This window comes from Ictidomys tridecemlineatus, chromosome 13, assembly GCF_052094955.1.
Source record: "Ictidomys tridecemlineatus isolate mIctTri1 chromosome 13, mIctTri1.hap1, whole genome shotgun sequence".
In the NCBI taxonomy this organism is placed as follows: Eukaryota; Metazoa; Chordata; class Mammalia; order Rodentia; family Sciuridae; genus Ictidomys; species Ictidomys tridecemlineatus.
In genome coordinates, this window is record NC_135489.1 from 51274001 (window position 1) to 51295007 (window position 21007).

Sequence of the window (21007 nt, forward strand, 5' to 3'; positions counted from 1 at the left end):
TTTTACATTTTTATATAATAAAAATGCTATTTTGAAATAAAGATTATGCTGACTCAAATGGAATATAATGGCAAGTTAAAAAAATGATTGGTAGTTGGGGGGTAGTCCTTTTCTCAGGTTTCCAACTTTACATAATTTAAATCTCATGAAAAAATTGATTTTTTCATCTATGTGGGACAGTGTTCTTCAGAACTTTTAACTATTTAACATTTTTATGCAGTAAAAAACTAGTAATGCCTTTGTTTTAGTCATGGTTTTAATAAATCATATCTTTAAGCTATCACATGATAAATATAGAATATTTCTGGAATAGCATTAAATATTTTAGATTATAGAATGAGGCACAATTATGAAGAAATGAGTAGTTGTTATTGAAGATTTATTCTGTATGAGCATTGTATATACATGATTTTTACTAAATCCTTCCAATAATCTTATAAGATAGATTGTCATTAGTCCTGTATTTAGGATGGAAGGGTACTGGGGACTGAACCAAGGCCTCATTCATTCTACCCCTGAGCTGCACCCCCAGTCTCTATTCCTGTTTCAAGTGGGGAGACTAAGCTCAAAGAAATTGAATAATTGATCAGAACGAGTACTCATAAGTCAACATTGCAGTTCCTCCTAGGCCACCTAATTCCAGAATTCATGGGGCTAGAACCATGGTGCTGACTATATGAAAAGCCCCAAATGCCATTACATTATAATTGTTGTAGACATTGTTGAAATTTAAAAAATAACTTTGGACCAAGCATGTTGGTACATCCCTGTAATCCCAGCTACTCTCAAAGCTAAGGCAGGAGGATCACAAGCTCAAGGCCAGCTTGTATAACCTAGTGAGACCCTCTCTTCAAAAAAAAAAGACTCGAGATGTAGCTTATTAGTTAGTGCTCTTGTGTCTAATCCCCAGTACCACAAATAAATAATAAAAATAATCTTGGGGTAACTGATTCTAGAAAATTATGTCTCAGGTAAAAAATAGAAGACAAGATTATAAGGGGTCTGAGTGTAGAGGTAGAACCCATGCTTGAAATCCTCAAAACCCTGGGTTCAATACCCCGTAAGAAAAAAATTTGAAAAAAAAAAAACAATTGTAAGTTGTGCTGCTATATGTTTGGCTTGAATACAATTCATGAAGTGAAGGATAGAAAAACAGACTACTATGGATGGATTTAAAATCCTCAAGGTCAAAGAATGTGAGAAAAGTTTAAAAAGGAAAAATCCATAAAAATAAAAGCTTGGCAACATTGTTCAACAAGTGTCCTAAAAGTGTATTGGGATTTTCTCTTCTTAAAGTCAATTATTTACTTTTTTTTTTTTTTTTGTACCAAGGATTGAACCCAGGGGTATTCTACTACTGAGCTACATCTCCAGTCCTTTTTATTTTTTGAGTCAGGGTCTCACTAAGTTGCCCAAGCTGGATTTGAACTTATAATACTCCTGCCTCAGCTTCCTGAGTAGCTGGGATTTCAGGTGTGCACCACCATGCCTAGCACATTTATATATTATTTAATATTTGTGCTTTATAGCTTGGTGCAGTAGGCAAATCTGTATTCACTTGCTATCATTAATTTGTGTTTACCATCTTTAAAATGAGGGGGGCGGGGCTGGGGCTGTAGCTCCTTGGTAGAATGTTTGTCTTGAATGTGTGAGGTACCGGGTTCAATTCTCAGCACCACACAAAAATAAGAGAATAAAGATATTGTGTCTGTCTACAACTAAAAAAAATATTTTTAAAAAATGAGGGAGCAGTTCAACTATGGTGGTTTGGCAGAGTGCTTGCCATTGCAGATGCATTTCAACATTTATTACCTAATCCTCATGGCCCACAAGATATTCCCACTTTGAGTTCAAGAGTCTACACCTGGTTTCCTTTTCTAGTTAGCTTAAAGTGGCCATGAGGAATCGCTGTGTGTTTGAGGAAATGTGGAAACACAGTGGATAATCTTGACCATTTAAACCACCATTTACCAATCACCTGTACCTGCCAGGCACTGTTGTAAGTTGAGAGCCTGGAGGCAGGTCCATGAAGCTGCTGCCTAAAAGTGTATTGGGCTGGAATTCTATAGCAAGAGATGGACAATCAAATATTAGATGAATACGGTGCAGAGAATAACAACATATCTGGCAGAAGGTGGTCAGGAAAGGCCTCCGGAAGTTGAGATCTGAATGACCAGAAGAGGTCCCCTTGTGACAAGGGGATTTACTCACAGGGGACAGCTTAGCACTTCCCAAGGCATGGGTACAGGAGCCTGGGCAGAGCAGTAGGATGTTATGTATTCCAAGGTGGTACTGGCTGCAGACTCCAGGTAGGGAAGAAGCATTATGTTTTTAAAACTCAATGTTGCTGCTGTGTATAGAATGGAAGGGCCCAGGAAGAAGCTAGAAGACCAGTTAGGGGGCATCCTGAAGAGATGATGTAATGGGGTAGATGACTAAAAAGCCTCTCCTGTCCTACCCATTTTTCTCTCCTCCACCTTTGAGTTGTTATCATTTTGGGCACATTGGTAACTGCATTTATCCTATTGCTCTGCTTAACTGAGGTAAGGAAGGGGTTCAAGATAAAAAACAAAAACACTTAGTTGATTTTACTTGATATTGTTTCATCTATGTTCTATAGTGTTGTGGGACCCAGGACTATTCAGCACCTAGCCAAGACCCTCTTCCTCATTGTCCAATAAATAGTATTTCCAATGTGAATGAGAATTCTGTTTTAATACTTATTTCTTTTTGAGAACCACATAGTGGTAACTAGATCATCCATTCCATGGCCATCGCAGCAATAATTGTATATGTGAGTCACCTTGAAAGGTGCAGGTCTGCTGCCACCCACAAAAGCCAATGACTGGAGAGACAGTAAGGGCGCGAGAAAGGGTTTGATTAACAACAAACTGGCAAATTGGGTGTAGGGAAGCTAATACCTTCTCCAGCTTTCCCAGCACCATGGAGAAAAGGTTTACATAGCACCTTTTTTTAAAAAAAAAAAAAAAAAAAGATTTTATTTTTTAAATACATGATAGTGGAATGCATTGCAATTCTTATTACACATATAGAGCACAATTTTTCATATCTCTGTATATAAACTATGTTCACACCAATTCATGTCTTTATACATGTACTATGGATGATGATGTCCATCACATTCCACCCTCATTGCTAACCCCCTGCCCCTTCCCTTCCCCTCCCACCCCTCAGCCCTATTTAGAGTTCTCTATTCCTCCCATGCTCCCCCTCCCTATCCCATTATGGGTCACTCACCTTATATCAGAGAAAACATTCGGCATTTGTTTTTTTGGGATTGGCTAACTTCACTTAGCATTATTTTCTCCCAGGCCATCCATTTACCTGCAAAAAGAGAATAAAATCATGGCATTTACATAGCACTTTTTGTGGAAATATTATCTCAATCTTGGGCATGTGGGCACCAGGGTGGTTCATTAGTCTTGAGAAATGATCACTTCTGAAATGTGGGGTGTGAGCATCTTAACTCCCTTGTGAGGTCACCGAGCATCCTGGACCTGGGAATTTAAGAAAACTTGGGAATGGGGTTGCATTTTAACTAATTCTACAGTTAGTTATTAAGGTATGGAGCTGCATATGGGCAGAGAACAAAATTCAGCTAATACATTGAAAAGAAGGAAAGAGGGAAAAAAAAACTTTTAAGTCCTCCTTGTGACTTCAAGAGGATGTAATCAAGTAGTTAAAAATGTACTGAGCATTTACTATGTAAATGATACACTACTGCTCTTTGAGGTATTTTCATTATATCTCTTCTTCGTATGAAGCGCCAAGGAGCAGAGAAGTGGATTCTCTAGATTGCACAACTAACAAGTAAGAGATGGGTGCAGGCAATTGAGCTCCATAACCTGTTCAGGAAAATGATTGGAAATAAGAACACTAATTTTTTACCATTATAGAGCAGTTTTTAAAGCCTTCATTATTATGTTTCATTCTCAGAACTCTAGGAAGTGGATAAGGTAGGCATTATTAACCCATATGAGTAAGAATAATGAATTAGAGACGTTACCTGACTTGCTCAAATTTATCTAACTAGGCAAAGTATAGCTTCTAAGCTTTCTGCATAAGATAGGGCACTTCTCATTAATCCTACCATTTCCTAATTAAACAATTAGTACCTGTAGCCTGATGGAGATGCCCTCCAATTTTAGGAGTGTTAAAACTTTCCCTCTATTCTCTGAAGTTTCAATAATTTGAGTCACTGGGATAAACTGACAGTACACAGACCAACAAGAGAAAAATTATACAAGTTTATGTGCACAAGCACAGGAGCCTCACAGAATTTAAGACTCACAGAAGGGCCAGATGATCCAAGTTCATATGGAATCTGAATGGGGGTTCCTACTGGAGGTAGTAACTGGAATGGGAGGGTGATAACAAGATAAATAAGTGGGAACCTGAGGCTAAAACTCTCTGAGCTCGGTAAGGACACTTAATCTCTTTTCCTGTGCTGTGAACTTTCCTAGAGTCCCCTTTAGGCATACAAGGGGACCTCAAGGAAGACCTCTGCTTGCCTCTGCTATACCTAAGCACTATACCTTGAGGTATTATTTTCTGAGTTAAATGCAATCAATCTGTACATTTAATAGAGTGTCTTCTGAAATATACTCATATAGTTATATCAATATTGCACCTCAAAATGATATGTCTTAAAATATAAGAAACATATAGTCTTTGAAATACAAACACATAAACTACTGAACAATCTGGTGTGAAGAGGCCCCATAAAAACATCATCTGGGAAATCGGAATGAGGATGTGAAATTTTATCATAGACTGAAATTTAGAGAAAAGTTTTCTTGGATAGAAAAATGGTGACGATCACAGATTGCACATGTCGCACGCTTAGTCTCTTAAGTGAATTTGTTTTTAGAAGTTGTGCAATTTTAGAGATGATAACTAGAAGTGCCACTAGATGGCACTATTATTCTTAGGACTGTAGTAAGCCATTCCTAATGAATTGAGAGTGATACAGCAGCCATATCCATTAGTACTAATAATGCTGTCACTGTGTCAAAGTTGCTTCTTAAAGAGAAAGAATTGATGAATAGTCTATTATGATGAAATTCATGCTATTCCATGAACCCAAAATTTAGGAAGCAATCTCTAGGACTCCTAGGTCAAATCAATCCTTCTCTCTTTTATTCCTTCCTTTCTTTCTCTCTCCTTTCTTCCATCATTCATTTATAGATATGTATTGAGTACTTGGAAAGTGCTAGAACCTTGGCAAAACTCTGTTTGCCTTCATGCTAGAAAAAATTTTATTTTGTTGAAAGTAAGGCCACAGGCTTTTCACCTGTAAGATTTGACTTTCTCCAATACTTTTTTTTTTTTTTTTTTTTAAGACTGAGTCTCTGTTTTTCCCAGGCTGGTCCCTGAGCTCCTGGACTCAAGTGATCTTCCTGCCTCAGCCTGACCCAAGTCACAGGGACTATAAATGTGTGCCTCTGTGCCCAACTGCACTTATTTCCTTGGGTCATCTTGAGTTAATTATCATCATCATCATCACTTCTGATTTAGAGCCAAGAAGACTAAGGCACAGTCAGGCATGGCTGGGCATGGGTGGGCACTGTGGCACACACCTGTAATCCCAGTGGCTTGGGAGGCGGAGGCAGGAGGATGGAGAGTTCAAAGCCAGCCTCAGCAATTTAGCAAGGCGCTAAGCAACTCAGTGAGACCCTGTCTCTAATAAAATACAAAATAGGGCTAGAGATGTGGCTCAGAGGTCCAGTGCCCTGAGTTCAATTCCTGGTACCCTCCCCAGCCCACCCCAAAAAGACTAAGACACAAAGCCAGTGGATATGTATGAAATTACTTTGTAAAATTATGCTTTATGTATGAATGCTATTATTACTACCTCCAACATGTTGAGAATCACTTCTTTAATCGTTCTACATAGTATACTTTTTTTTTTTTTAGAACGTGGAATTGAACTCAGGGATTCACACATGCTAGGCAAGAGCTCTACCCCAGAGCTACACCCTAAGCCCTTTAGTAGTTCACATAATCTAAGCTTATTAAGATCAGCTCCAACACAAATGACCTATGAGACAGCTTTTTGTCCCTCTCTCCTTGTCTCTTGGAAATACCATCAGAATACAAAATGAAGCAGATAGGCCTGAAGCCCTTTTTGGAAGAAGAGTGCTAGAAATATTTTGTAGGATGTGTACCAGTGGGTGTGTCTAAATATGCAAAGTTGTTTCAATACCTCTTGCAGGAAGCCAGGCTAATCACTCAGCAGCCAACTGTGCTCCCTGCACACAAAGTTGCCTTTCAAGCTCTTATTCCAAATGAACGTGATGATGAAGCATATTTCTTCACGGGGACCCTGGTAACTAGCACAGCAAAAATACATCTGAACACTTTATTCATACTTTCTAATAATCAGTATAAATTGACATTGCTTATTTAGGGTGTTGTTTATATAGAACTTCTTTTGAGTGGTATTTTTATGTAATCTGTTTACCAGCTTTGCTTTTTTTTTTCTTTTTCATATTGGGATTTTTTTTTTTTTTTTTTTTTTTTGCGAGGGAGTACTGGGGATTGAACTCAGAGGCACTCAACCACTGAGCCACATCCCCAGCCCTATTTTGTATTTTATTTAGTGATAGGGTCTTACTGAGTTGAGTTGCTTAGGACCTTGCTTTTGCTGAGGCTGGCTTTGAACTCTCGATCCTCCTGCCTCAGTCTCCAGAGCTGCTGGGATTACAGGCACCTGATGGGATTGGTTTTTTGTTGTTATTGTTGATGAGGTGGTGGTTGTTGTTTATACCAGGGCTGTTCTAACACTGAGCTACATTGCTTTTTATTTATTTTATTTATTTTGAGTCAAGGGCTCCTTAACTTGCCCAAGCTGGCCTTGAACTTGTGATCCTCCTACCTCAGCTTCCAAAGTCTCTGGGATTACAGATGAGAGCCACCATGCCGGGCTTCTGCTCTCATATCTGAGGATTGAGGGTGATACCAAAACTCTAATCCTTCTCACTGGGATCTTATTGGTAGGGCACTTGCATGAGATTCTGGGTTTGATTCCCAGAACTACACACACACACACACACACACACACACACACACACACACACACACACACGAGTCCTTCCTTACCTAGAGCAATAAGTGTGAGTTTCCTCCCTTTACCAGAGTAACAAATGGAGCTGTTCTGGAGTTAAGCTGATGTGTAACAGCCCACCGAGGAGGCGCAAGATGGCTTTGGAGTATGCTTGCTCTAACAATGACTCTTATTTCCTCAGCACTCCCACTGTTTGCCTTGACATCAGCCCAGTTACCTCACTAAGAACTCCAGAAAACACGTGAGAAAGAACGACTTCCATCTTAGGTGTTCTATATTGAAGATACCAAAGATTTCCTGCTGCCTTGAGAGACAGTGAAAGAAATTTGACATCTTATCTCTGACATCTCTACTGGATTGTCCACAGTTGAAAGCAAGGTCCATCTGAAATGGCATCTTGGGAGATGAAATCCCACTTCTCAGATGAGAAGACAAAGGCTCCAAAGCCGTCCAAGGCTCCCTGGAGGCTTCACAGCCAGTTGGGGCAGAACTGGTCTCCTACTCCAGGTCATCAGGCAGTGGGACTTGCTTGCCTTCCTCAACCCCAGAGCTTTCCCTTTTGTTTTTAAAACAAAACACAAGTTCTGCACCTTCACAGGGTTTTACACCTCCGTTAGAAAATGAGCACACTGGCCAATTATAGTCAGTGATTTGGAGAAACTCCTCCTAAGCAAGAGGATTTGTGTCTGAGCCTCTCCCTCCCCCATTCTGAACGTTAGTTCCCAGCTCCAAGAGCATGAGTGGGTTTCTGCAGCAGATTCCTTGAACCATATCACATTCATACAACGTTTTTCCTCCCTTGTCTATATGTCTGTTAAAAGGTAAAAATGGTGCACTCCCATAATCTTAGTGGCTCTGGAGGCTGAGGCAGAAGGATCTCAAATTTGAGACTAGGCTCAGAAATTTAATGAGGCCCTCAGCAACTTAGTGAGACCCTGACTGAGGCAGTAGGATCCCGAGTTCAAAGCCAGCCTCAGAAACTTTGTGAGGCACTAAGCAACTCATCGAGAACCTCTCTCTCCCTGGTTCCATCCCTGATACCAAAATAAATAAATAAATAAATAAAAGTGCCGCAGTCCGGCTGCAGCAATTGTTAAGGTCTGTAGACAAGTCAAAATAACACGTGGTATTTTGCCAGGGAAATGTTAGAGTTCGTAAACAAGTCTGGATGGTGCCTGGCAAAATGCCAGAGGGAATGGTTTGAGAAATAACAAAAGCAAGCCATTAAGTGTGGAGATTCCTTATTGGTTGACTGATGTATCTAGTTTATGCTAATTAAGATAAGCTGTGCAAAATGTATAAATAGCTCTGTTGTCCTACAATAAACGGCTTCCATTCCTGCTGTATCAACGTACACAAGTTATTCGTCACCCCCCCCCCACCTCCGTTATTATGCTGCAGCCGGACTGCGGCATAAAAGGGTCTGTAGCCCAATCTATTAACAGAACATCAACTCAACAAGTACAGGATGGCCTGTGTTGAGAAGATGTGCACATCAAGACTGACCCATCTAGCAGGCAGGATTGGTCAGAAGCTGAATAAATAAAGAAAAATGAAAGGTGTATGGGTGCAATCAAATTATTACACAGAACAGGCAATTTTAAAGAGATGAAAAATGAGAATTTCTACACTCCCTACAATGGTGGGGACTGGAAATGTTAGTGTTCTTTTCTCTTCAGCAGACACCCATTTCTTATGCATACAGTTTTTATGGTGATTTCTTTTTTTTTTTACCTCTCGTGTGCCACATGTCTGTCACCTTCAGTACTTGGCTACTTTATTGAACATTTCAGAACAGACTTCGATTTTGAAACTCTTCCGAGGCACAGTTTTCTTTTATGTAAAAAGACACATGGGATTTAGAAAATACAATGATACTGTCCTACTTTCTTGGTGGCTGGGTTGAATTGGAAGAAGGCAACAGAATGGGTTACTACCTGACCAGTGGAGGAAATGATGGCCAACAGGTGGGGTGGTGTGGGCCAGCAGTGCAGGCTGGGGTGGAGTCAGGCCAGGGTCAAGTGCCTGCTTCAGCATTTGTGCTTCCTGTGTCACGGAGGCCACACAGACCCCATAGGGCACTTAGAAGTCTACTCCTGTATGATGTGCGTTCTGAGCATGTGTGCACACCTGTGCATCCACGCAGACATAAGAGCATCAAATGCATGGCAAAGACATAACAGAAGCTAGTTGCTGTTGAGATGGGAATTTGGTAGCCATGGGTCAGGGTTGATAGGAAAACTTAAATTCATTGTAAATACTTTCTATCTAAAATTTTGGAACTTGAACTTACTTTTTTTTCATTGAACATTTTTCATTAGTGAAAGGAAAGAGAGAAAGACAGTGAGAAATGAAGGACGGACACCAGGCAGAGATCCACACAAAGATTTATTTGTCAAAGCTGACAAATAAAGGCCATCCCTCTATAGACAGGAGACAGGCCCCAAGATGTTTGGGTGTTCAGCTTTTGTGGGGTGGGGGTTTGGAGGTGTAGCTGTGGCGCTATGGGACTGGCTGGGGGTGCTTGCGTCAAAGCAAGGCTGGTGGGAATAGCATGGGATTGGCTTGGATCGATGGCACCATGGGGCTTTCCAGAGCCAAGGGGTCATGTCCTCCTGGGATTGGCTTAGGGCTATGGGGCCATGGGTAGGTCACTAATGGGGGTGGGGGGAGATCACGTAAGAGGAAGTACAGGGAAGCAAAACTTATCTCATAAGATGGCGGTTAACATTCAAGATGGCTGATCCAATGTTAAATCAGGGCCCTATAATAAGACCAGGCAAATCTAAAAGCAGTTCCCTAGAGCAACTTATCCCTTTGCATGAGAAAAATAAAGTCCTACTTATCACCACAGTCTGAAGGGAGATGAATGTGACATGTCTACATGCTATGATTTTGTTACAGAGGTGTTGAGGGACAGGCATAGATTCCAGTGTGTTATAGTTTTTGCTATGGTTTGGATGTGAGGTGTGCCCCCAAAGCTCAAGAGACAATTTAGCGATGATCTGAGGTGAGATGATTAAAATGTGAGAGATGTAATGTAGCCAGTCCATCCTGGTGTGAATGACTAACTGGGTGGTAGCTATAGTCATGTGGGACGTGCCTGGAAGAGGTGGGTCGCTGGGGGCAAGCTCTGGAGGAATTCATCTTCCTTAGGCCCCTTCCCCTTTTGTGTGTGTGTCTCTCTCTCAACTTCCCAGCCCCTATGAGGTAGCTCTTCAGCTGCCGCCCTTTTGGCTTGGTGTTCTGCCTCCCTTGGGCCCACAGCAATGGAGTTGGCCAGCCATGGACTGAACCTTTGAAACCATGAACCCACAGTAGACTTTTCCTCCTGAGTTGGTCTTGTTGGGCATCTTGGTCACAGCAATGTAAAGCCGACTAGCACAGTTGGGATCAGGAATGTCCCCTAAAGGCTCCTGTTGAAGACTTGATCCCCAGCTGGTGAGGCTAATGGGAAGTGGTAGAAATTTTAGGAGGTGGGGCCTAGTTGAAGGAAGTAGGTCAGTGGGGACATGCCTTCAAAGGGTATATGGAATCCTGGCTCCTTCCTCTCTCCCTCTCTTGCTTTCTGACCACCACAATGTGAAGAGCTTTGCTTCACTCCATACTCCCCACCATGATGTTTGGCTTCACCATTGGCCCAACGTGAGGGGACTAAGAGATTACGGACTGAAACTGCTGAAATCTTGATCCAGTTAAATCATTCTTCCTTACAAGTTATCTCAGGTATTTTGTCATAGTGACAGAAAACTCATTAATACACCCTGTAAGCATATGACTCCGGAATACCATGGATTTGAGGGCTCCTGATGAAAGTGCCATAGAAAAAATGGTGAGCTTTGGGCCTGAATGACACCTTCCTTCCCCTGTTATTGGAACACTCATGTGCTTGAAAAGATATGAGTATCGGAGATGAAGAAAATGAATGAACTTGAAGAAGATAATGAAGGAGCAGATGGGGGTATGTGCATCTGCTTGTGGAGACCCTTCTTTCTTTCTCCTCTTCAGAATAGGTGGAGATTCAAACATATGATCCTTAGGTTAGGCCATGTTGGTTCACTTCTTGCCACTACCACAAGAAGGCACTTCAGTCCTGGGACGTGAATCTAGGCCTTTCTTCAGTTCCTACCAGTTTCTCCAGCAAGATTCCTTTTCCCTATTTGCAATGGCTCAGAACAAATAGATGATAGTCCAGGATGCAGACAGTATACAACTTAGCTGTAGGGCTCACAGAGTTTACCTCGCTCAGGCTGCTTGCTTATTTATTAGTTTAATAAGCCTGTATGGAACACCTATGACTAAAAATTATCCTGGGCTGTGGAAATGCAAGCCCCCAGGAAATTCATGATCAAGTGAGAAAGATAGATTGTTTTTAGAAAATATATATGCCTGTGATACTCTAAATAAGCCAGGGATATTATAGGAATACCTAGCACGATATCCAACCAGACTTTGAGTGGTACTGGTCAAAGAGGTGACCCAGCTGGCACTGGATGGGCATGTGGGAGAGTGGGACTCTATGTGGCTGCTGATGGATGGGTGGGAGGATGGTGGGAGTTGAAAAGTATTTCAGAAAGAGTTAATAATATGCAAAATGAGAAGCAATCATGGCACCTGAGGAAGTGCACATTGCTCAGCATGGCAAAAGCATGAAATGTGGGACAGCATAAGGTATAGGAAGGGAAGAAGAAAGGCTTTAAATGTTAAGCAAAGAGTTTGGAAGGAAGTGTCAATTTGACTAGAGGGTCCTTGGAATGGAAAAATGAGGAAAAGGGAGTACTGCCTGATACGAATGGGGCAGCAGGTGTAGAGATCAACTGTAAGCAGTGATTCTCAAAAGTCCTGCTTACCAGAAACACATGGAAATTTATTAAAAATTGTGTACTTCCAGTTGTATGGCCCATGGGAGTCAGCTACATAGGAGGCCAAGGAAGGAGGATCACAAGTTCAAGGTCAGCCTCAACAATTTAGCAAGACCCTGTCTCAAAATAAAATAAAAAGGACCAGGGGTGTATAACTCAATGGTAAAGCATTCCTGAGTTCAGTCCTCAGTATCATAAAACAAAAACAAAAGCAAAACAAACAAACATAGTCCTGATTTGACCCATCAAATCAGAATCTCTGGAGAAAGAATTCTGCAACATGCTTGACTCGTACTCCTGGAAATCCTGACATACAGTGGATCTAGAAACCACTGAATTAAATCCCGTGCCTTATTTTCACACAGTGCCTCGGGTTTCCAGGGCACTTTTGTTATGGGGTTCAGATAGGAGATAGGACTGTCTCCTTAACGCTTGAGACAATATAAAGAATCTTCAGATGTGAAAGGATTAGACTATGAGAGGCATAACCTAATCAGAGGATTAACCCACTGATAGGGATTAACTAGGTGTTAACAGTAAACCAGTAGTGTGACTGGAGGAAGTAGGTCACCGGGGGTGTGCCTTTGGGGTTTATATTTTGTCCTTGGTGAGCAGAGCTCTCTCTCTGCTTGTTGGTGGCATGTCCTGAGCTGCTTTTCTCCACCTTTCGCCATGATGGTGGGGCCCAGAGTTATAGAGTCAGCTGACCAGTCTGAAATGATGAGCCAAAATAAGTTGTTTTTTTTTTCTCTCTCTTAATTGTCCACTTTTTTTTTTTTTTTTTTTTTTTACCACAGGACACAAAAGCTGACTAAAACAACTTTCATACTTTGTGGGCGCTTAGTCTGGAGGTTTGTCATTTCATTTAGTGGCCAAGACATTAACGCTCTAGTGAGTCAACCACTGGGGAGAGGTGTGGTGGCACCATTCACATACCAATTATGCCAGGCTCTGAAGGAACCAGATCTTGGATAACAAAAGTGGAAATGGCATTTGTAAATTATTTATGAATTTCAGTAATTTGTTTTCAGTCATAAGACTGGCTTCCCCCAGAGGGGGAGAAAAAAAAAAAGTCAGAGGAACATGCGAACACAATAGCAGAGCTTCCTGGGCCACCATGAACTTGGGCCTCTGACCTTCTACGTCTGGCTGCCTCCCATGACCCTGCTGCAGACTGGGGCTTGTTTGTGAATATTTTCTTTATATGGGCTCGGGGTCATTCTGAGAGCAAACATGGCTTTCAAGGATTTGAGGACAGTTCCTTGTTAAAATGTTAACATTGTTTGCTCTTTCCAGAGGCACATTCTGCCTCATCCTTGCAGATTAGATTCCAGCTCCCTTTTCTTGGTACCAGCATCCATCACTCCCTTCTCCTTCAGCTTGTTGTTGCTCTTCTGTCACATCTGGCCCTCACCCAAGTTCAGCCTGCTGCTGAGGGTGTGTTTGTCTGGCATTCCCAAACATCTCAAAGAAGCCCCGGAGTATTTCCATTGCATTCCGAATGGTTACAGGAGGAATTGATGATGTTGATTTATTCGTTGCAGTTATTTTTTCAATCATCAGGTAGAGTAAAGCCAATCAATTTCAAAACCTGAATGAGTTTTGGGGATGCTCTGAAAAGTGCCACCTGTCTTCTCCTTATGCCATTTTGGATAAAATTACAAACGTTTTTAAACCTCATTTTGTCACCTGTGCAATGTGGAAGATATTAGCACATACTTCACAGGGGAGTTGTGAATATTGGTTGCTATAACTCATGGTAAGCACTTGGCATAGTGCTGGTTCATTATAAGTAGTCAAGATACATTAGTTATTAATGTTTTTCCAAGATTCGGTGATAAATATTCTGTTGTTAACACTTTACTATCATTACTTATAGAGTCATTTTGGTAAAAATGCATTGAGTCAAGATTCTGATCAATTTGATAAGAGGAAACTAAATATATAATCAATGAATTGAATTGACCTTTTCCAGCCTTTTGATATTATTTAGTCCAATATATCCCTTGTTTGTGCCTCTTTATAGCCCTTTGAACACATGGACTGGCATGCTAGGTTGATCTTGCACAGAATGTCATTGTACCAAAACGTGACTAAATCAAATTATCTTGGTATCAGAATTGCCACATATCATCACAAGGAAATTTCAGAAGGTCTGCTAATTTTGCTTTTCTACTTTAAAAGAAAATGCCACTCAATAAATATTTGATACAGAACAGAAAACATTCTGGTTCTCTGCATCCCAAGTCATTCAGTGAGAAAATATTCTTTGACTTCATTTTAAAGTAAAGAATGTGCACGATAAAAAATTAACACAGGAAATAAAGATGTTAAGTGAAAAGAAAAAGTCTCATTATTTTTAATGATGATAAAGTCTCCTCACCCCAGCAACCCCCTCTTCACTTGTCAATCATAACCAAGACTGACAATTATTTATCTTTCCAAAAATTTGCAATGTGTATGCTCGTATCTATTATGGTAGCTCTGTAGTTCACCTTGACCTCAGTTTGACCTTGGCCCAAATCTGAGCATTTGGCTTCATCTTTGGCCTGTGTGAGACTTAATATCAACTCCAATATCAGTTCTGGCATTCTCATTCTTGTTCCTGATGATTTCTCATCTAGGTCAGGGGGTCTGCAACTTACAATTCTCAGGCCAAATATGGCATGCCCTGATTTTTATAAATAAAGTTTTATTGCAACTAACCACACCCATTCATAATGGTTGATTTTCTATTTGAGCCACAGGGACAGGATATATGCAAGAGAAACCTGAAAAGTCTAAAGTATTTAATTGGCCTCTTACAGAATAGGCTTCCCCATCTCTGATTAGGTTCTATAGTAGCTAATCAGCTTAACAACATTCATAATTAAAAAAATGCAAGTTTTTTTATTGTCCTGAAGATTAAATTCAGGGTTCCCTTCCACTGAGCTACATCCTCAGCCTTTTTTATTTTTTATTTTGAGACAGGGTCTCATTAAATTTCAGAGGCTGCACTCAAACTTGCAATCCTCCTGCCTCAGCCTCCTGAGTTCCTGGGATTACAGGCATGCGGCACCACATACACCTAAACAAGTCATTTTTTATTAATATCTGAACAAATAATCACTTTTAAATATAGGAAGCATCCTAGATATAATTTGAAGATGAAATTTATGTTGAAATTCTTTCCATCAAAGTCTGTACTTATTACAAAAGAAAAATTCTTGAATAATTAATATGGTTAAAGTTGTTAAATTTACAAACAAAAGCAGTTATTAACAAATTTTAAAACAGTTAAATAAATAATAGAAGAGCAGTTAGTGCAAATATGAAGGCAAAGTTTTTTTTTTCTTTTTTTTTTTTTCTTTAGAGAGAGAGCAGAAAGAGAGAGGAGAATTTTTTATTATTTATTCTTTAGTTTTCGGTGGACACAACATCTTTATTTGTATGTGGTGCTGAAAATCGAACCCAGTCCACACGCATGCCAGGTGAGCCGCTACCGCTTGAGCCACATCCCCAGCCCCGAAGGCAAAGTTTTATAACTTTAGGAATGAATGCAGTCTTTTTTTTTTGAGTCCATAAATATTTATTAAAAAATTAAGAACTGGGTAAACCCTTATCAAAACAAGAAATATAAGTGGTCAACAAATTTGTGAAAAAAAAAATGTTCAACATCTTTAGCAATTAGGGAAATGCAAATCAAAACTAAGCTCTAAGAGCTGGGTGTGGTGGCTCATGTCTATAATCTCAGTGGCTCAGGAGGCTGAGGCAGGAGGATCATGAGTTCAAAGCCAGCCTGAGCAACTTAGTGAAGTTGGGGATGTGGCTCAGTGGTTGAGCACTCCTGGGTTCAATCCTCAGTACCAAAACAAAAACAACAACAAAATTACACTAAGATCTCACCTCACTCCTGTCAGAATAGCAGCCAACAAGAATATAACTGATAATAAATGCAGAGAGGATTTGGGGGGGAAAGAACGCTTTTATACTGTTGGTGGGATTGTAAATTAGTACAGCCACTGTGAAAATCAGTATGGAGGCTCCTCAAAAGGCTAGGAATGGAACCACCATACGAGCCAGGTATATCACTCCTCAGTATTTATCCTAAAGAATTAAAGTCAGTATACTGCAGTGCTACATGCATACCCACATTTATAGCAGCACAATTCACAATAGCCAAAGTTCTAGGATGGTTATGAAACCAGCCTAGAACTCTGTCAACAGATGAACGGATGAAGAAGATACAGTATACATATACCATGGAGGTTTGTGGGGGGTTTTTGCCATAAAGAATGAAATTATGTCATTTTCAGGAAAATGGATAGAATGTGAGAGCATTTTGTTAAATGAAATAAGGCAAACTCAAAAAGTCAGGGGGTCATATGGTTTCTCTCATATGTGGAATCTAGAGGGAAAAAAAGGTGGAGAATTGAGTGAAAATAGAAGGGAGACCAGCAGAGTAAAAGAAGTAGGAGAGAGGTGAGGGAGGAGAGGAGAGAAAGGGGAAGTACTGGGGAAATGAAATTGACCAAATTATATTGTTGTATTGTGTGCAAACATGAAAGTGTAACAAAGCATTATGTTTAAGTATAATGCACCAATAAAAAAATTAAGGGCTAGAGATGTAGCTCAATGGTAAAGTGCTTGATGAGCATTCAGGAGGCTCAGGATTCAATCTCCAGTGTGAACGCGCACGCGCACACACACACACACACACACAGAGATTAATATAAAGAATAGTTGAGATTAAACATCTGTAGAGTTGTTTGATGAAGTGAGTAAACAAAATATCCCTTAAGAATTTCCCTTAGTTAACTGGGCAAGGTGGTACGCACCTGTAATCCTAGTAACTCAGGAACCCAAAGCAGGAGGATTACAAGTTCAAGGCCAGCCTCAGCAATTGTAGGGAGACCCTGTCTCAAAATACAACAACAAAATGGGCCAGAATGTGGCTTAGTGCCCCCGGGGGTCAATCCCCAATTTTAAAAAAATTTATTTAATTATTTGTTATTTAATTTCAATCAAGCTATGATTATTTTTTTGAAGTCACATTTTTATTAGTTCCAATCAGTTATACATGACAGTAGAAAGCTCTTCAATTAAGCTATGATTATTTTAATAAAAAAATTACAAAAATTCTATTTGGGAACTTCTCACATCTAAAGATGAATTTAACACAAACTATCATCTTTGTTATCACTGGAGATTTTCCCAAGAGGGAAAGTTGTATGTAACAATAATCATGATATATTCAGACGTGCTCGATCTTACATAGAAATATCAAGAAAAGTGTGGTATCTTGAACACAGTTTGTTTTCACTGGTCTAACTTCAAAAGCAGACTCCATGCTGACAGTGGCGCATGCCTGTGATCTCAACAACTAGGGAGGTCGAGGCAGGAGGATCACAATTCAAGGCCAGCCTGGGGAACTTAGACTCTCAGCAACTTAACAAAATACAGTCTTAAAATAAAAAAAAAAATAAAAAAACAGGGCTGGAGGGCTGGGGATATAGCTCAGTTGGTAGAGTGTTTGCCTCGCATGCACAAAGCCCTGGGTTTGATCCCCAGCACCGCAAACAACAACAACAACAAAATACCCCACAAAACAAAAAACCAGGGCTGGAGATGTAACTCAGTGGTAGAGCACCCCTGGGTTTCATCCCCAGTACCCAAAGTAAGTAAAAAAATAAATAAGTGGACTCCATGGAAAAATCCCAAGGACACTCTGCTAATTGCAATAAGCCTGTCACAGAAGGACGAATACTGTATGATTCCACTTACATGAAGCACCTTAGGGTCCTCAAATCCATAGACGTCAGGGGCTAGGGGAGAGGGAACTGGGGGGGTGTGGTTGAATGGGTCCAGAGTTTCAGTTTTGTGAGGGGGGATGGTGGCAATGATTGCACAAGGTCAAAGTGCTCAATGCCGCTGAAATGTACACTTAATGCTGATGGTAAATTTGAAGTTATGTGTGCTTTGCCCAAATTAAAAAAAATAGATCCACCTCAAAATTCCCTATTTTAAATATTCATGTTTTTTCCACACAGTTGTTTAGCCTTCTGGGTACGACATATTTTACATGAAATTCTGTCTCAAGTTTATTTTGTGATCAGGCAAGAATCAAAACTTTTTTCCCCCTTAAGTGGTTAGCCCATTAACCCAAAACTATTTATTGGGTAATCATGCTTGTCCTACAGATTGGTATCATTTTAAAATACGTCTTTATTTTCTAGACTAATGACCAGAAGGTCAATTAATTGTTGATATTTCATAATAAATACGACTATCTGATAGAACTAGGTAGTCAGTCTCCCTCAATTCTCTTATTTTAAATTATTTTCTGCCTATCTATTTCATAGCTATTTTCAGGTTATTCTTGCACATTTATATATATATATTTTTTTTTTAAAACAGAAAGATTTTTATTATTTATTTATTTATTTTTTTAGTTTTCAGCGGACACAACATCTTTGTTTGTATGTGGTGCTGAGGATCGAACCTGGACCGCATGCATGCCAGGCGAGCGTGCTACCGCTTGAGCCACATCCCCAGCCCCATTGCACATTTATTTTTCATTATATTTTTTTCAGTCAATGACAGACCACATATTCAATGGCTGTCCCATAAGATGATAATGGAGCTGAAAATCTTCTATCACCTAGTGATGTGGTAGCCATCCAACTTCACAGCATAGTACTCACATCTTTGCGGTGATGCTGGTGTGGACAAACCCACTGTACCGCCAGTCATATAAAAGTATAGTACATGTAATTATGTGGTCTGTAGTGCTTGATAATGTTAATAAACCACCCTGTTGCTGGTCGATGCATTTATTATACTTTTAATTGCCACGTTTAAGTGTACTCCTTCTACTCATAAAAAAAGTTTATTGTAAAGCAGTATGCTGCGTTATGCCCCTCATGCATCTCTGTTTACTGTGTCCCTAAGACTATATCGTTTTCTCTTGTTCTTGATTTAATCTCATGTGTTTTGTTCATCATGGCCCCTAAGAATATAAAATCCACTGCTAATGTTATCATTGGTGTGACTGACCTGGAAATGGAATCAAAACTGATGGAGAAGGTAGGAAATCAGTGCTGATTATTACTTGCCAATCAGACACATCCTGTTCCACCATGGCTCTGATCCTGTAAACCAAGAACAAAATGATGATTGTTAAAGGCTCTGCTTCACAGAGGGCACCAAGACTAACAAAAATTCAAGAAGAGTGTGTATCAGACATGGAGAAACTTTTTTTTTTCTTTTTTTTGGTACCAGGGATTGAACCCAGGGTCGCTTAACCACTGAGCCACATCCCCAGTCCTTTTTATACTTTATTTAGAGACAGGATCTTCCTGAATTGCTCAGGGCCTCGCCAAAATTGCTGAGGCTGGCTTTGAACTCCGGATCCTCCAGCCTTAGCCTTCTGAGCCACTGGGATTACAGGAGTGTGCCACTGCACCTGGCTACATGGAGCAATGTCTAACAATCTGGATTGAAGATCAGACACAGAAACATATCCCTCTCCACCTGATTATCATGGCCAAAGCACAAAGTTTGTGGTGTTGAAAGAAAAGTCTGGACCTGCCAGGTGCAACGGTGGGCACCTGCAATCCCAGTAACTCGGGAGGCTGAGGCAGGAGGATCTCTTGTCCAAAACCAGCTTGAACAGCTTAGTTAGACCCTGTCTCAAAATCAATAATAAAAAGGCTGAGGGTGTAGTTCAGTGGTAGAGAACCCCTGGGTTCAATTCCCAATAAGTAACACACACACACACACACACACACACACACATATATACACACACTGGATTTGACTACAGACTGAATTTACTATTGCCTCTGTTGGTTTAAATAATTATTTATTAGATAATGCAGAAAGGAGTGATAAGTCTGAGAGTGCTGATGTGAGGGCACCAGAAGGATTTTTCAGAACTCTAGATAAGCAGATGGTGGAGACAAATTACTTGCCAGAGCAAATCTTCAATATGCATGCCATCTTATTATTCTGGAAACGGATACTTGAAAAGATTTTCATCATAAAGAGGCCAAGTCAATGCCAAGTTTCGAGGCCTTTAAGGACAGCACAGCAGTCTTGCTTGGGGCGATGCTGTAGGGTACAAACTGAAACCCTTCAAGATCTGGCACAGTGAGAACCCCAGAGTCTTCAACCATGTCAATAAGGGCACACTGCTACGGGCAGTAGGAACAATGAGAAGTCAGAAGTGACCCAGCTCTTCTTCCAGGATGCCATCCTGAGTTTCTATGGCAGCAAAATGGAGAAGAGTTATCTGTCGACTAATACATCTGTCAAGTTCTTGGTTTTTGATGATAAAGCTCCTGCACATTCTTAACTGGTGATCCCAGTACCAAAGTGATGCTTCTCCTTCCAAACACCACCTCTTCAGAGGGGCATTGGGAGGGCCAGGGAGAGAGATGGACAGGTATAACGTATGAATTTGTATACTTTAAAAGACCCAAGAATAGTCAATGTTTCAGTTTGAGTCTGAAAGCCAGAGAAGACCAAGGACCCAACTCAAAGAAATCATGTAGAAGGAGCACCCTCTTATTCAGGTCTTCCTGACACGAGATGGGGCCCGGCTGTACCAGGAAAGGCAGTCTGTTGTACTGATTCAAATGCCAATCAAATCCAGCAACAGCCTCACAGAATATTGTTTCACACAATATCCAGGCACATGAACGAACAGTCGGGTGGACACATAAAATTAACCATCGCACACTGTAATCTCAACTTTCTTTTGGTTTACCTTTGATACGCATTTTATTGAATTTGTATACTTCAAATTTTTTTTCTAGAATGTAAAGAATTCATTGTAAGAATTTTTCTTCAGGTTTTTTCTCTTCTTTTATAATTTTTATTTATTTATTTATTTTGATAGTACTGTGGATTGAACCCGGGGGGGCTTTATGACTGAACTATATCCCCAGCCCTTTTTAATTTTTATCTTGGAGACAGGGTCTCACGAAGTTGGTTAGGCCCTCAATAAATTTCTGAAGCTGGCCTCAAACTTGTGATCCTCCTGCCTCAGCCTCAGAGTCACTGGGATTACAGGCAC